Source organism: Columba livia, chromosome 1, assembly GCF_036013475.1.
Source record: "Columba livia isolate bColLiv1 breed racing homer chromosome 1, bColLiv1.pat.W.v2, whole genome shotgun sequence".
Lineage (NCBI taxonomy): Eukaryota > Metazoa > Chordata > Aves > Columbiformes > Columbidae > Columba > Columba livia.
In genome coordinates, this window is record NC_088602.1 from 186962192 (window position 1) to 186968277 (window position 6086).

Genomic DNA, 6086 nt, shown 5'->3' on the forward strand with positions numbered 1-6086 from the left:
AACCCGAGTGAAAGAGGAGCAGATATTAAAGACACATAGCTGCAAGTGTCTTTAATTTAAACGACATGAGTAGCCTGATCAAGTGGAATAATGTTACACATACGTGTAAATTTATAGGTGATAATTGCCTGATACTATATGGCAGGAAACTTTATGACTGAAAAAGCAATAAGTTAGAGTAATGTCTTTTTATATGCTGCCATAACATTTAAAATCACTCAGATGAGTACTGAACAGAGGAACATACATGTGGGTGTGTTTTGGCAGACATGCATTTAATTCTGTGTGGTATCATTCAACCTCAGGCTACGCTGATGAGCAAATTGTTCATGCACAAATTTATTTGCAAGATAGTAAATATGTAAATAGCCGACACCGACCTCTGAGGGTGGATTTCAGAAGCTAGCTGGTGGCTTCTCAGTGTCTCTGGTGTCTTTCACCACTTGGTTTTGCTTTCTCAGTGTGTTACTTGATTCTAATGGCATCCTGTACTTTGGTTCTCTTTGCTTAGCTTAGCTCTTTCTCAACTTTGCTCCAGGTCCGTCTGCTCCTTAGTCTGGACTTGGTTTCCTTCCTTAGTTTCCTTCCCTTTGCTTCTTGAGCCATTTACTCTAGAGCCCGTCTGTCCGTGTCTTTTTTCTGCTCTTTGCTTTGTACGTTGCTTAACTTCTCTGGGGTCTTGTTTGCCTTGTTATTAAACATGGTTCTTGCCTGGTCCTCAGCATTGGTTATGACAGCATTAATGACAGCATTAACGTCAAGGGCAGGATGGAGGTTTCTTTAAGAACAGGATTCTCCGATACACAAATATCCATTGATAAAATGAAGGTGTACTAGTTGGCTAAGGAATAACCTGTCTGATGAGTGCATGCTCATAACAGGACCCATCATTGCCTATGACCATGAGGTGAAAGTGCCCTTCTTTCTTTTGAAATAAATACATCAAAAGACACCAACAGTTTCTAAATCTTGGTTTTGATTTAAGGCGAAAACAAGAGTCTTCAACAAGGTAGCACTTGAAATAAATAAAATACAGAAGATTAAGAGACTAAAGCCATAGCCTGGAAAACACACTGGTTTAACGGGCTCTTGCAAATGGGCTTCCCTGCCACCTAGTTCATCAACTTTCCATGGGTCTCTGAACTGGAATATCACCTCAGCAGACTTATTTTCTGGGACTCTGTGACAATTTTTTTTCTCCATCACTTTGGAAGCTTTGCAGATCTGCTCTCCTCTCCCCTCATCAATCTCTTAATCTGACCCCAATATGGATAAATCCCTGAGCAACCTGGTCTGACCTCACAGCTGGTCCCTTCCAACGTGAGTTATCCTCTAAGCCTGTTTCCTCCCTGTCTCCTCTCCTGCCCATCATTGTCTTTCTAGAAGTTCCTCTGGGTCACCCTGTGGCTGGGGAACAATCTCCTCTTTCTTCCTTAACTAGAGAACAGCAGCAAACAGCCTTCCGCTTCACAGCCAGCAAAACTCTTCTTCACAAAACACACAATATATAATTCATACACAATACAACGTGAGTGAGCAACCAGACACTTATAACATCCCTCACAATGTGTTTCAGTGTTTCTCTGTGAAGAAGAATATGGATATAAGTATGGACAAGCATGGATTCTTCGAAGTCAGGGCATCTGAAACAAGAAAAAGAGTGGAATGATACAATAATACACATTAAAAATATGAGAATAATATACCATGTAGCAGCTGGAAAAAATGAAAAATGAGAAGATTCAAATTTGCTTTTAATATTAAGTGAAAAAGAACAACTCACATTTTTCAGTCTTTATTTTTTGAAAAAGAGCATAAAAATCTGCATGTCATACAAATGATGTGAAAACCAAGTTCAGCTGGAAAAATATGCCCTTGATATCACAATTAATGTGTTAGGAATAACAAAAGTGATGCATCTGATAATCAGAAACAGATGAATCTGGCTCTGTGATTTGTAGGTCAACAGTCGTGAGATGAGCTACACAAGCCAGGAGATGAGAATCCTTGATAGGGGTGCGCATTAACTCATTAGGAGTCTAGGAATCCTGTCCACTCCAGAAAATATGCACAGCCACTGAGAGATGGAAGTTTGCTACCAGAGCTAATTGCTATAAGTATTGAAGCAGACAGCATAACTGTGAATTTCTTAGAAGCAAGCAAGAAAACGTCATGTGGTCAGTGAGCCACGTGTCATAGAGCTCAGGAAAATGAATGCTTTATGGACTTAAAAGAGCAGTGCTCTTTAAAGTGGCTGCCAAGGTGAGTCCAGCTAGAAGACCTGAAAAACATAGAGCTGGACTGTTTTATCCCTGCCATAGGCTGAATTTATTTGCTGCTCATCCTAGGGCACTTCCCAGTGCCTGTTCTTCCTCGTCCTATTCCCCTGTCCATAAATACAGATTTCAGTTCAACAGAAAAGATCTTGCCTGCACTAGAAGACACAGTTTGAAAAATCTGCTCTCTTGTTTTCTAGTGTTTTTTCTTCAATATATGGTGTCTGATGTTATAATAGGTGTCATAGAGTTTTTGCTAGACGTTCTCTTCTAGTTAAACCCCATGAGGAGCTGTTCAGCACTGGTAACTGCCCCAGAAACAAGTGATCTTCAGAGTCCTGTTTATTACAGTCCACACTTCCTTTTCAGGCAGAACAGGGGATTTTACATGAGTGAAGAGCACATTTTAGTATCTGTGATGTGCCAGTAGCGCTGATAGTTATCAAGGCTGCATGATACTTCTTGTCAGAAAGCCCTGATGCCGCAGGGAAATACAAGAGAGATCTCATCGTGAGACAGTAGCTGCTTTGGAGAACTGGAGTCTGTCTCCACTGCAGAGTTCCTGTGTGGCAAGTTCCTTTAATCACATTTTTCCCAGGTGGTTATGTTATTCTCTGTTTCCATTGTCCAGCTTGAGATCTCACAGGCTGATTTGCAGAAATGTTTAAACATTCACAACTGTATCTGAAGCTACTGGGAAATGCCCTTTGAAAATAGGAAATGTTACTCATTGTGAACTACTCAGATGGATCAGCCTGAATTCTCAGATACTCATATCATACAGCCTGAGTTTCCCAGCTGTAGGGTGAAGATGATGAAACTCCTTTCTTTCAGGGCAAGTGTTGTGGAGAGGAATGTTTGTGAAACATATATGTGCTATGAGAGCCACAGAACAGGCAAGCAAGAAAAGTATGGCTGTCCTCACAACTGACTCAATAGTGGAAAGTAAATAGACCACATGCCAAAGGAAGCTAAAAGAATAAACTAAAAATCTCATTCTTCACACATAACAAAGCAAGGGTCAAAGGGAAAGTGCGTATGATTGTATAACTAAAGCCAGCGTCATAATTTAATAATGGATTAAAGATTCACAGGCATCTTTAACTCTGACACTTCCTTATTTTCAGTGTTTGATAAATTATCTCTTAGGGCGGTTTTTCTTTGGAGACGTCAGGGTGGATATGAAATAGGTTTTCAGAAAAGACTCCCTTGCTGGCTAAGGTGAATGCGCATAGCTGCACTGCTGTACAGAGTTGCTGTTGTTCCATCTCATTACACATACCCTATGGGATTATCTTCTTTAATAGAGGTCCCAGGTCTCCGAAATGTGTGATAATCAGAGCTCAACTCTGATTAAGAATTAGCAGATAACTTACTAGAGGCGATGAAGCAAAATCTCGTGTTGCAAAGCACTAGAAGAGCACTTAAGTAATCATCACTTTCCTTTTGGCCTTAAAGGGAGAGGAGAAGTATTCTCTTCACATTTGTTTCACTTTCATAATCTTTCTCCTTATCCTTTTTTTCTCTACTTCTTCTCTTTCTCCTCTTCTAAATATCCTCTGTAGCTAACCTGTTTTCCCTCCTAAGTTTCCGTCCCTTGTCCAGACCCTTCTCTGCATTGAGATTGTCATTCGGGAGCCACATAAAGAAGTGTCTGAGGTCACAGCTCTGTCTGGGCCAGTTACACCAAAGTCTTCTGATGTCAAAGCCTGGAGCTACAATGCATGAGATGCCCTAACACAAATGGTGTCCCCTTCTCCTTGGATCTGAAAGCCTCCCTGGCTGGCTCACAGTTCCCATGAAAATTGCTGCTGGAACTGTCATTGGAGGGTTGAGCGAGATGCAGGGGGAAGCAGGACACAGAAATGGCAGATGAGTGGAAATTCAAAGACATTAAGAACAGGTAAGACAAAAGAGCATGTAAAAATCTCAAGAATGATGGAGGGATGCTGAGGCTTGGAAAGGAAAACAAGGGATGTGAAGACATCTGAAATATGTGTTACTTTGCTATTATTGTAAAGCCTGGTAGGAAGAGTGGAGTGAAGATGCTTTAGACTGAAGCTCTTCAGAGAAGGAAAGAAAAATAAGTTGTCTGACTGCAGTTTTCTTAATTCTAATAAAGTTCTTTATCCATGTTAGAAGACACAGATTTTTACCATGACTTTTTAAGTCTGATGTGTGATAATTAGATCTGTACTCGACAAAGGTACATGCCTGCCAAGATACTTACCTAAACCGAAAAACTATAAAAGGCATGGAAAGTCTTTATGAGAAGGATGTCTCTCAAAGCATCATTTATTTTACTGAATATCTGGAAGTGGCAGGTTTTAACTGCTTTGAACTTATGTGCAGAAGTAAACATACTTAGGTATGCAAGGTATATAAGCCAAAACTGTTTTTCTCACCAGAGTCATGAGTGAGGCTGGGGTTACTGTGATATTTTTCCTTTACATTGTAACCAGTCTCACATTTCTGCACTATGAGGGATTTTTCATCTGAGAAAATAGGCTTATATCACAAGAGACAGCAAGTAACAAGTCAGAATCAAAATGATCTTTCATGGAACAGAGGACAACTGTGGCTTCTTCACCAATCTTTTCCTACTTTCTGTATATTATCTGAAGTAGGTTCCTTGTGCCATAAATCTGTGCCATCTTTGTGCTAGTTTTTTATAGGCATCACACAGCATAGGCTCTGGTTTTACCTTAGAGCCTCTATATGCTTCCTGGAACACAAACAGCATACTTCAGAAATATGTACAGCAGAATTATTGTACAGCTTCCTCTGAACACAAAACCTCATTATTTTCACAAGTACTTGTAATTCTCAAGTATTTTGAATTTTAAGTTGGCAGATGAGGATGTATAGCATTTATTTGTTAAAATTCCACCATTAAGAGTCTCTTTATAATACCTTTCATTAATGTACCCCATTTTTCAAGTGGATGAATGGGCTGCTCGTCATGTAGACAGTGTGGTATAGAAATGTTGATGCATTACTGCCATGGACCGAACACCCTGGGGAGGAAGGGTGCTGGATTTGTGATACAGACACAAGGACAGAGAACTGGGCTGTCACTCTGTGGTGCTGGGGATCACTGATCATCAGTTTTTGTGCCACTACCCATTGGCACTGACATAGCAGAGCACAGCTATTATACACAATCAAACAGGTAAGATAAACTGCTCACAAACAGTGATGCAGAGATGCTATGTGACTTTAGTATAACATCCTTCAGTTCAAGAAGGACAAGGAACTGCTGGAGAGGGTCCAGCGTAGGGCAACAAAGATGATTAAGGGAGTGGAGCATCTCCCTTATGAAGAAAGGCTGAGGGAGCTGGGTCTCTTTAGTTTGGAGAAGAGGAGACTGAGGGGTAACCTCATTAATGTTTATAAATATATAAAGGGTGAGTGCCATGAGGATGGATGGAGCCAGGCTCTTCTCGGTGGCAAGCAGTGATAGGACAAGGGGTAATGGGATCAAGCTGGAACACAAGAGGTTCCACTTAAATTTGAGAAAAAACTTCTCAGTGAGGGTGCCAGAGCACTGGAACAGGCTGCCCAGGGAGGCTGTGGAGTCTCCTTCTCTGGAGACATTCAAAACCCACCTGGACATGTTCCTGTGCGACCTCACCTAGGTGTTCCTGCTCCAGCAGGGGGATTGGACTAGATGATCTTTTGAGGTCCCTTCCAATCCCAAACATGCTGTGATATTGTGATACTGTGATCCTAGCAATGCCAGAGTAATTATAAATAGACTTTGTAAGTGATTCTGAAAAACACAGTAGGAACCCAAATGCCATAAAGCTC